The sequence below is a fragment of the Macrotis lagotis genome, chromosome 2, assembly GCF_037893015.1.
Source record: "Macrotis lagotis isolate mMagLag1 chromosome 2, bilby.v1.9.chrom.fasta, whole genome shotgun sequence".
NCBI classification, from domain to species: domain Eukaryota; kingdom Metazoa; phylum Chordata; class Mammalia; order Peramelemorphia; family Peramelidae; genus Macrotis; species Macrotis lagotis.
This window is the reverse complement of record NC_133659.1, coordinates 221,252,485-221,264,197: the sequence shown is the minus strand read 5'-3', so window position 1 is coordinate 221,264,197 and position 11,713 is coordinate 221,252,485. Positions and strand designations below refer to the sequence as shown.

Genomic DNA, 11,713 nt, shown 5'->3' with positions numbered 1-11,713 from the left:
GTGGTTTTGAGAATAAAAATAATAATTATTTTATTGGTTTCTGAATGTAGCCCTTACTAGATGTCAAACGTGCGTAGAATGTTTTACATATAGATGATTCATATATTAATTCAATTGCATTAATGATTTTAGATTGATAAAAAGGTTTTTTTACATTTATATTTCATTCCTGATTGTTTTATTTTGGCACTCTAATTTTCCTATATTATACTCTTAGAAAATATTATATAGAAGTAATTAATATTTGAAAATGATAGCTAGAATTTGATCATTTATGATATTAGGAGGTTAAATCCCCTTTAATCTGAATATAATGATTAATTTGTGAATGAGCTTAAAGAAGACATAATACAAGATTCCATTTCATACCCTTCAAAATGGAAAAAAGAGACTAAAAAAATGACAAATGTTGGAGGGATAGAGGAAAAAAAAGCAGGCCCATTCGTATATTTTAGGTAAGTAGTCCAACAATTATAGAAAACAATTTGGAAATGTACCCTCAGAGTCTATACATACCTGATGAGTCCGGGGGAGGGAACTCAGGCCGACATCAATATGATGCATAAGCTGGTTCGTTTATTGATCACAGGATACATACTTTTATACTCTACATTTACGTAACCAATTACATAAGCGTTTTAGCAAGCATTTTTTTCACATGTATACCTTGTGTATGTCTTAGGTGATTGTTTTGAGAACCAAACAGTGTTTTGATAAACAAAGTGAAGACTGTTTTGAGAACCAAACAGTGATTTGATAAACAAATTGCAGAAGGTAATTATCTCACAATGCGCTATCTATCTGAGCCTGGGAATACACCTTGTTAGCTCAGACATGCAGCTACTCCCTTATCTAAGCTCTGAAGTACATCTTGCTCGTTAAAGCACATAACTATTTCTGTGTTAACCCTTCATAGCTCTTAGCCTGGAACGTATATGACACAACACATACCTATACTAAGCCCATACCCTAAATAGATCAAAGAAAGAGGAAAAGGACTCATGTACAAAAATATTTATGGAAACTCTTTTTGTGGTGGCAAGAAATTAGAAACATATTAATTAATAATATATGAATATTATGGAATATTAATGTACATCAAGAAATGAAGAAAAGAGGAAAGGAAATAAGTACATAGTGCCTACAATATGCTAAGCACTTTTTTTACAAATATCACAATTTGATCTCATTTTTGATAAAAAGGATGGTTTCAGATAAAGCTAGGAATACATGTACAAATTAAAGGAGAGTGAAGTGAACAGAGCCAAGAGAGCAATTTATGCCAAAACAACAGTATAAAGAAAAGCACCTTTGAAAAATTTCTTAAGAATTCTGATCAACGACCTAGCTGTGTGGCCTTGGGCAAGCCACTTAATCCCATTGCCTAGCAAAAACCTAAAAAAAAAAAAAATTCTAATCAATGTAATGACCAACCATGATTCCAGAGGATTAATGATGAAGAATTATTGTCTCCTGGAAGAGAAGTGATGGATTCAAGGTACAGAATGAGATATACATTTTTGGACATAACTAATGTAGAACTTTGTTTTATTTGATCATGCATATTTGTTACAAAAATTTTTCCTTTTTTTTGGAGGGAGGAAGGAGGGACTTAGGTCTGGTCTTCCCCCCATACCCCCAAAATAAATAATTATTATTTATCTTACTTTTTCCTCAGTTTTTATTAGTCTCAAAGAGCTTGTTCTGTAAGATTAGCTCATTTTTAACTTGCTATGGTCATTTGAAATTGTATTTTAGGCAACACGATGATTATTTTCAGGCATAGTATAATTGATTTCAGGTCAGTGCTAAATAAGAAAATGTTTTTCTTTGTGGAAATCAAATAGATAAGGACTGGGATCTGTCTGCAGAGTGCAGCCATACTCTCTCTAGTGAGTTCCAGGAACGTGACACTCTGTTATAGGAGGCAGTTAATTCCAGAGCAACTATGTTAAAAATTTGTAATCTAGTTTAGCTCGGAGGCAGCTGCGGTTAAGAGTTCCTGGAGCCTCACCATGCCACCCAAGGATGACAAGAAGAAGAAAGATGCTGGCAAGTCAGCCGAGAAGGACAAAGATCCAGTGATCAAGTCTGGGAGGCAAAGCCAAGAAGAAGGGGTCCAAGGGAAAAGTTCGAGACAAGCTCAACAATTTGGTTCTGTTTGACAAAGCAACGTACAACAAACTCTGCAAGGAGGTACCCAATTATAAACTTATCACCCCTGAAGTAGTCTCAGAGAGACTGAAGATTCGGGGTTCTTTAGCCCGAGCAGCCCTCCAGGAACTGCTTAGTAAAGGTCTGATTAAGCTGGCTTCCAAGCACAGAGCTCAAGTGATATATACTAGGAACACCAAGGGTAGAGATGCTCCAGCTGCTGAGGATGCATGAAATGGTTCAACAGTTTTGTGTACATTTTCAAAAATAAACTTACTGGACTAAAAAAAAAAAATTGTAATCTACCAATTGAGGTTATGACAGGTTTCACAACTTTAGGGTTGGGTTAATAATATCCATTTTAATGTAAAATGTTTTAAGGTGGTACAGTGTTATTCAGGGCATTTCTTGAATATGGATAGTCCTCAAATTGTGCCCCGCACACACACAACTTTTTCCCCATACTCTTCTTTCAGATATGTTTCTTTTCAAGTTTTCTGGTTTCCTACCAGTAGGTTTAGTATTTTAAGGTTTGCAAATGCCTTTATAAAATATTGTATCATTTTATGCTCATAACAACTCTGGGCTAGGGTAGGGGGATCTATTATCCCCATTTTACAGTGAGGAATTTGAGACAGTTTAAGTGCCTGCCTAGTATTCCACAGCTAGTAAGTGTTTGAGGATGGATTTGAACCCAGGTCTTCTTGTCTGTAGGACCAGTACCCCATTCACTGTGCCGCCTAGATGTAGTATTCATATTCAGTTTTGTCATTAGCATTTTTATCTTCTTTTCATACCTAGTAAACTCTCTAAGATTAGGTCTGTTTCATCTATCTTTTTACTCCTAGCACAGAGTTGTGAACATTGTAGATGTTTAATAACTGTTTGTTGAATTAAGTTGAATTAGTCTCTTGGATATACTCTTTTTAGTTCCACAATTCTAATGACTGGCAGACTGCAACAGTGTATAGTCTATTCCCATTACAAATAGCTGCCAAAGCCATCTTTCTCAAACATTAGTTTTATTATTATTATTATTATTATTATTTATTTTTAGTGATCTTTCGTGACTCAAGAATTTGCTTCCCTTAAAGCACCTACTAGATAATGTACATGTTGATGTATAATGCAAACTAAATTCAGAGTAGCATTCAAAACCCTTCAACACTTACCCCTTCTACACTTCTTCACCCTTCCTTTTGTAAATTAATCTATTCCTTTCTAGTTAAACCCTACACTCATAGGTAGTATCCTGCCTCACATAGCTTTGTGAGCCTGGGCAACTTATTTAAACTCTTTGAGCCTCAGTTTCTTCATCAGTAAAAGTATGTGATTGGATCTGATGGTCTCTAAGATTTCTTCCAGTTCTAAAATATAAGCTCTTTCTCCAAATCTCAATTTTCCTCCGCAATTTGTCTCCCTTACTCTATGATAATACTGTTATTGTATAAAACCAATAAAAACAATACAGCCCTCTACTTCTTAGAACTCAATGAAATATTGGTAAAATGACATTCAGGATACTCCCTGTTTGGGAATTGGCAAATAGAGTAAATACAGAAGATAGTTCTATTCAATTGGGAATTAAAACTGATAGGTCACATAAATTAACTTTGTAACTGAATTGGAGTCCAATTTGCAATTTTTTACTTTTTAAAAAGTAATCTAATTCAGGAGCAAAATGGATTTATTTCAGTAGATAATTACTGAGTACTTGGGATCTTAGCACATTATTTGTGCCAGTATTTGTGGATTTCTTAGAAGACATTTGGTTAAAAGTATGATTTGGAAGAGAAAATTATCTTTAAAAGGAAATGAAGGAGGGGCGGAGCCAAGATGGAGAGGCCCTTCTCTCAGTTGCTCTGGAGCAAAACTTATAAACTAAGGACTCTAACTACATTTTCAAGAGACAGAAACCTCAGAGGGATCCAGTGAGGCAATTCTCCAACCCAAGGTAACCTGGAAAAGAGCGGAAAGGCTTGACTCCATGGGATCGGAGGGGTGGTCCACAAGAGGTGGCCCGCCAGAGTGAAGGAACTTCAGCCTCCTGGAGGCAGCCCCAGGGCTCTGGGAGCCACAGCAGTTTCCTGGCTTACACTCCGGGGAGCATCAGGCACAACTTGGGGGAACGGTGGGGGGGGAACTGCCAGAACAAACATGTGAAGCCCATCCCTCAGGGCACACAGCCAGCATCCCAGATCCAGGAACCAGAAGCAGGTGGAGCCAGTAAGCAGGAGCACCCAGGGCATGAGCCCATTGAACCTAGGGAGGGGAGTGAAGAGAGACTGCAGAGCTCTGTCCCTGGAACAGGACTCTGGGGTTCTGACCACATTCAGAGCCTGATTGCAGTCTAGGCCCCCCAATAGAACAGCAGGGCCCCCTCCACCTCAGCCCCATGGCAGAGGGGGGCACTTATGGTCATTCACAGACCAAGAGGGAGGACAGTGCCTCACACACACTGAAATCCTTGTGGGGGTGTCCCAAAAGCTCAGGAAGCACCCCAAAACCAGGCTCAGGCTGGGAAAATGAGTAAGCAGAGAAAAAAAGAGGAACACCATTGACAAATACATTGCCTGTGATCCCAAGAAGGATCAAAACATTCAATCTGAAGATGAGGAGGTACAAGCTCCTGCATCTAAAGACTCCAAGAAAAACAGAAATTGGGCTCAGGCCATGACAGAGTTCAAAAAAGACTTTGAAAATCAAGTGAGGGAGATAGAGGAAAAATTGGGAAAAGAAATGAGGGAGATGCAGGAAAAACATGAAAATGAAGTCAGCAGCTTAGTCAAGGAGATCCAAAAAAATGATGAAGAAAATAACATGTTAAAAACCAGCATAGGTCAAATGGATAGAACAGTTCAAAAAGTTATTGAGGAGAAGAATACTTTAAAAAGCAGAACTGACCAGATGGAAAAGGAGATAAGAAAGCTCTCTGAGGAAAACAAATCCTTCAGACAAAGAATAGAATTCAGAGAGATTGCTGATTTTACTACAAATCAGGACTCAATACTTCAAAACCAAAAGAATGAAAAATTAGAAGAAAATGTGAAACATCTCATTGAAAAAACAACTGATATGGGAAACAGGTTTAGAAAAGATAATTTTAAAATTATTAGAATACCTGAAAGTCATGACCAGGAAAAGAGCCTTGACATCATTTTCAAAGAATTATTACAGGAAAATTGCCCTGATATCCTAGAAGCAGAGGGCAAAATAGAAATAGAGAGAATCCACCAATCTCCCTGAGAAAGAGATCCCAAAAAACCAACCCCTAGGAATATTATAGCCAAGTTCCAGAACTCCCAAGTCAAAGAGAAAATATTACGAGCAGACAGAAGGACACAATTCAAATATCGTGGAGCTGCAGTCAGGATCACACAGGACTTAGCAGCAACTACATTAAAAGCTCATAGGGCTTGGAATATAATATTCTGGAAGGCAAAAGAGCTTAGAATGCAGCCAGGAATGAACTACCCAGTAAGGCTGAATGTCCTCTTCCAGGGAAAAAAGATGGACTTTCAATGAACCAGGGGAATTTCAAATGTTCCTGTTGGAATGGCCAGAGCTTAACCGAAGGTTTGATCTTCAAATACAGGACTCAGATGAAGCATAGAGAGTGGAGGAGAAGAGGAAAATATGAGGACTTAATGATGATCAGCTACATGTATTCCTGTATAGAAAAATGATACTGATAATACTCATATGAACCTTCTCATTTAATAGAGCAGGTAGAAGGAGCTTTTATAGATGAAGCACAGGAGAGAGCTGAATTTGAAGATATATTGTGTTGTAAAAATGGAGTCAATAGATAAAAGGGAAATGTAATGGGAGAAAGAAAGGAGGAATAGGCTAAGATATTTCATATAATAAGATTTTTCTTTATTACAATGATCTATTGCAATGATATGGAAGTGGGGGGAAGGCGAGGGGGAATGAGGGAAACTTTGCCCTCATCAGAGGTGGCTAGGAGAGGAAACAGCATATATACTCAATGGGGTATAGATATCTGTAGTAAGAAGGAGAGAAGGGGGATGGGGTGGGGAAGGTGGGGGGGGGTACATGAGTGATGAAGGAGAAGATGGACCATGAGGGGAGAGTGGTCAGATATATATGTGTTATAACACATTTTCTTTTTTACTTCTTGCAAGGGGCTGGGATTGGATGGTCTGTCTGGGACCATAGGGCCAGGTGGATGCTGGGCCTAAGGGGTGGTATGGGGGCTCAGGGCCTCTTGGCCCCAGAGCCGGGGATCTGTCTGCTGCACCACTCAGCTACCCTACAGTGAGTGAAAGGAGAGAGAAAATATAGTACATGGCAGTAGAGAAGTATGAATGGAGGCAGTTGAGATCAGCAATGGCAATGGTGGAAAAATATGGAAGTAACTTTTGTGATGGACTTATCCTAAAGAATGTGATCCACTTGTGACAGAGCTGGTGGTGTTGGAACACAGACTGAAGCACATTTATTAATAATAATAATATTTTCTGGAGGGTGTTGCAGGGCAAATGGGACTGGGTGGCCTGCCTGGGGCAGCACAGCTGGGTGATTGTTGGGTGTCTGAGGCCAGATTTGGAGCTAGGTGCTCCTGGCTCAAGAGCCCATGATCTGTCTGCCACCCAGCCACCCCTACTATTATTATTATTATTACCATTTTGTTTTATTTTGGGTCTTTTTTTTGTAGGCAATGGGGTTGGGGTGGCTTGCATGGGGTCACACAGCTAGGTAATTGTTGGGTGTCTGGGGCCGGATTTGGGCTCAGGTGCTCCTGGCTCCAGGGCCGGTGCTCCATCTACTGCACCACCTGACCATACCTACAATTATTATTATTATTATTATTATTATTATTATTTGAATTTAAATTTTCTTCTCTCCCCTTTACTTTTATCACTTATGTGGGTCTATATTTTCTTGGGGGGAGGGGGTATTATGTTTACTCTTAAACAAGAATATTTTAGTAATGTATTAAAAAACATTATTTGTACAAAATAAGAATAAATAAATAAATTGAGAAAAATAAAAAAATAAAAAAGGAAATGAAAATACCCCGCCATACAAATCATAGATCCTTTGAAATATTAAGATTTACATAAGATATGAGAAAAGTCCCAAATGTTCCTAAATATTCATAGCTGCTCTTTTTGTAGTGGCAAAGAATTGGAAAATGAGGGGATGTCCACCAATTAGGGAATGGCTGAGTATAGTATGGAATACTATTGCTCTATTAAAAAAAAACCACGAATGGTTGAACTCTAGAAAAGCATGGAAAGAATTATAAGAACTGATACTGAGCAAAAGGAGAAGAACCAAGTTGAAGAACAGCATTGGGAGTTGAAGCTTCTCTTAAGTAGTTCAGAGAGAAGACAAACCTGGGAGACCTGTTAGGGACAGTGCCATCCACATCTAGAGGGGGAAAAAACCAAAACAAAACCAAAAGCAAACTACAGAATCTGACTGAACATTATGTTCACTTTTTAAAAATTTCTTTTATGTTTTTCTTATCTCTTGGTTTTCTTTCTTTTCCCTTAGTCCTAATTCATCATTCAGAAAATGACTAATATGTAAACATGTTAAACACAAATATACACATACAATGGTCACTAGACTGCTGCTGAGAGGAAGGGAGGGTGGAAGAAAATTGTGTAACTTAGTTTTTTATTTATTTTAAATTTACATTACTAAAATAGTCTTGTAAGAGTAAACATAATCCCCCTCCCCCCATAAAAAAAACTCATGAGAAATAAAGTGAAAGAAAGAGGGGAAAAAAGGTGCTTCAGTCTGTGTTCTAATGCTATCATCTCTGTCTCTGGGGTGGATCACATTCATTATCATGAGTCCATCAGAGAAGTTACTTCTATATTTTTCCACAGTTGCTGTTGCTGATTCTAATTCCCTCCATCGATTCCTCTCCACTATCATTTATTATATTTTCTCTCCCCTTTCACTCTGTCCCTCTTCAAAAGTGTGCTGTGGGGCAGTGGACAGAGCACCGGCCCTGGGGCCATGAGGCCTACATCCCAACTCAGAGACTCAGCAACCACCCAGCCTGGTGGTCCCAAACAGGCCACCCAATCCCACCACCTTACAAAAAAGTAAGAAAGAAAATGTGTTAGATCTGACTATCCTCTCCATTGATCTCCCCTCCCCTTCCCCTTTCCCCTTTCTCCCATCCCCTTTCTCTCCTTTTTCTTCTAGATTTCTATTCCCTATTAAGTATGTATGTTGTTTGCTTTCTGAGTCATTTCCGACGGCAACGAAGGCTCCCTCAATCCCCCTCACTTTCCCCCCTTCCATACCATTGCAAAAACTATTTCTTTACATGAAATATCTTGATCCATTCTACCTTTTCTTTCCCTTTCTCCCAATACATTTCCTTTTCACCCATTGACTCCATTTAAAAAATATTTTATACCTACAAATTCAGTTCCCTCCTGTGCCTCATCTATAAAAGTTCTTTCTACCTGCTTTATTAAATGAGAAGGTTCATAGGACTGTTATCAGTATCATCTTCCCATGCAGGAATACATGTTGTTCAGCATCATTAAATCCCTCATAATTTACCCTTATCATCCACCCTCTCTATGTTTCACCTGAGTCCTGTACTTGATGATCAAACTTTCTGTTCAGCTCTGGCTTTTTCAACAGGAACATTTAAAATTCCCCTGTTTCATTGAAGTCCATCTTTTCCCCTGGAAGAGGATGTTCAGTTTTGCTGGGTAGTTGAATCTCAGTAAAAATTGTGTAACTTATAAATATGTATGTGGATGAATGCTTTCATAACATGTAATTGGAAAAAGAAAATATCATTTTTAAAGAGTATTAAGATTTATTTACTATCTAATGGGATATATAATAGAGATTTCCACATATGTGAGTAAAATTATGCTAAGGTGGCTAAGAATTGGAAATTGAGAGAATACCCATCAATCGAAAAATATAGCTGAATAAGTTGTGATATATGATCATGATGGAGTACTTTTGTCCTATAGGAAATAATGAGGGGGGAATGGTTTCAGAAAAACCTGTGAAAATGTATATGACTTGATGCCAAGTGAAGTGGGCAGAATCAGGAGAATATTGTATACGAGAATAGCAATATTACAAAGAAGTTCAACTTTGAAAGACTTAGGTACTTGGATCAAGACCAGGATTCAAGATAATTCCAAAGGATCCATGATGAAAAATGATATTTTGTGACATGGCTATTATGGAAATATCTTTTGCATGACTTCACTTATATCATATTATTTGCCTTCTCAAAGGGTGGTGCAGAGATGAGGAGGAAGAGAATTTGAAACAAAAAAATTTTTATGAATTTAAATGAATTAAAATTTAAATGAATTAAAATTTTTTTGCATGAAATTGGGAAATATTTTAATAACATTTTCTTTTTTCAATTACTATGAAAACAACTTTTAACATTAACTTATTTTATTTTATTATGTTCAATTTTTTTTATTATTTATTATTTTTATTTTTTTAGGATTCTGCAAGGCAAATGGGGTAAAGTGGCTTGCCCAAGGCCACACAGCTAGGTAATTATTAAGTGTCTGAGGCCGGATTTGAACCCAGGTACTCCTGACTCCAGGCTGGTGCTCTATTCACTGCACCACCTAGCTGCCCCTATGTTCAATTTTCTAAAGAAAGATTTTATTTATTTTGAGTTTTACAATTTTTCCCCCATTCTTGCTTCCCTCCCCCACCCCCCACATTAGGAATTCTGTGACTCTTTACACTGGTTCCATGTTATACACTGATAACAGAGAAATCATATCCTTAAGGAAGAAAAATAAAGTATGAGATAGTTAAATTACATAATAATATAACTTTTTTCCCCTAATTTGACAGTAATAGTCTTTGGTCTTTGTTCAAAGTCCATAATTCTTTCTCTGGATATAGATGGTGTTCTCCATTGCAGAAAATTGATGGACTTGTTTATCCCTTCAGTGCAACAATCAGGGATGAGTAGGTCCATCAAGGTTGATCATCACCCCCATGTTGCTGTTAGGGTGTACCGTGTTTTTCTGGTTCTGCTCATCTCGCTCAGCATCAGTTCATGCAAATCCTTCCAGGTCTCCCTGAATTCACATCCTTCCTGGTTTCTAATAGAACAATAGTGTTCCATGACATACATATACCACATTTTGTTTAGCCCTTCCCCAGTTGAAGGACATTCACTTAATTTCCAATTTTTTGCCACCACAACAAACAGGGCTGCTATAAATATTTTTGTACAAGTGATATTTTTACCCATTTTCATACTCTCTTCAGGGTATGAACTTAGTAGTGGTATTGCTGGGTCAAAGAGTGTGCACATTTTTGTGCCCTTTGGGCATAATCTCAAATTGCTCTCCAGAAAGGCTGGATGAGTTCACAGCTCCATCAATAATTTAACATTAATTTTTAAAACATTGACATCCAAATTATTTTCCTCTCTCCCTTTCCTCCCTTCTTCCAAGTAATTTGATATAGGTTATACATGTACAATCATGCAAAACATAGTTCCACATTAGTCATGTTGTGAAAGAAAACACAGATTAAAAAAATTACAAAATAAAGTAAAAATAGTATGCTTGATCTCTATTTAGACTTCATCAGTTCTTTCTCTGGATGTGGTTAGCATTTTTCATTAAGAATTCTTTAGAGGAGAGGCTAGGTGGCATAGTGGATAAAGCACCGGCCTTGAAGTCAGGACTACTTGGGTTCAAATCAGACCTCAGACACTTAATTACCTAGCCATGTGGCCTTGGGCAAGCCACTTAAACCCATTGCCTTGAAAAAAAATCTAAAAAAAAAAAAAGAAATATCTTGGATCATTGAATTGATGAAATGGCTACGTCATTTATAGGTGATCATCCTATCACAGCTAGATAATTATTAAGTGTCTGAGGTAGGATTTGAACTCAGGTACTCCTGACTCCAGGGCCGGTACTTTGTTCACTGAGCCACCTAGCCACCCCTGCTCATCATTTTTTATAGCACAATAGTATTCCATTACAATCATATACCACAGTTTGTTCAGTCATTCCCAATTGATAGGCATCCCCTCAATTTCCAATTCTTTACTACTGCAAAAAGAGCTATTATAAACATTTTCACACAAATAGATCCTTCCCCTTACCTCCCTTTTTAAAAAAAAAATCTCTTTAGGATACAAATCTAGTAGTGATATTCCTAGGTCAAAGGGCATACTTCCAAATTGCTCTCCAGAATAGTTGGACCAGTTCACAACTCCACCAACATTTGTGTCTAATTGAGAAATATTTAAGGAAATAAATAAAAATATGTTAAAATAACAATGACCATCTGTGAAAGATAACTACTCTGATCTATTCAATGATCCAAGACAATTCCAAAGAAACTTGTGATGAAAAAAATTGTAGAGTATCTGACAAACTCTGAATGTAAAGTAAAGCAAATTTTGATCATTTTCTTTTTCTTTTTTTTAACATGATTAATCTAAAAATATGATTTGCATGACTTCACATCATTAATGGGTATTTTTATTGATTGCCTTCTTAATAGGTAGAGAAGAAGAAAGAGGGGGAAAAGAGAGTTTGGA

General features: G+C 37.4%; 1 pseudogene; it reads left to right on the top strand.

Annotated features, from left to right (window-relative positions):
* The first annotated feature begins 1,958 nt into the window (after nucleotides 1-1,958).
* LOC141511449 (small ribosomal subunit protein eS25 pseudogene) lies at nucleotides 1,959-2,389 on the top strand (annotated as a pseudogene).
* The last annotated feature ends 9,324 nt before the right edge of the window (nucleotides 2,390-11,713 follow it).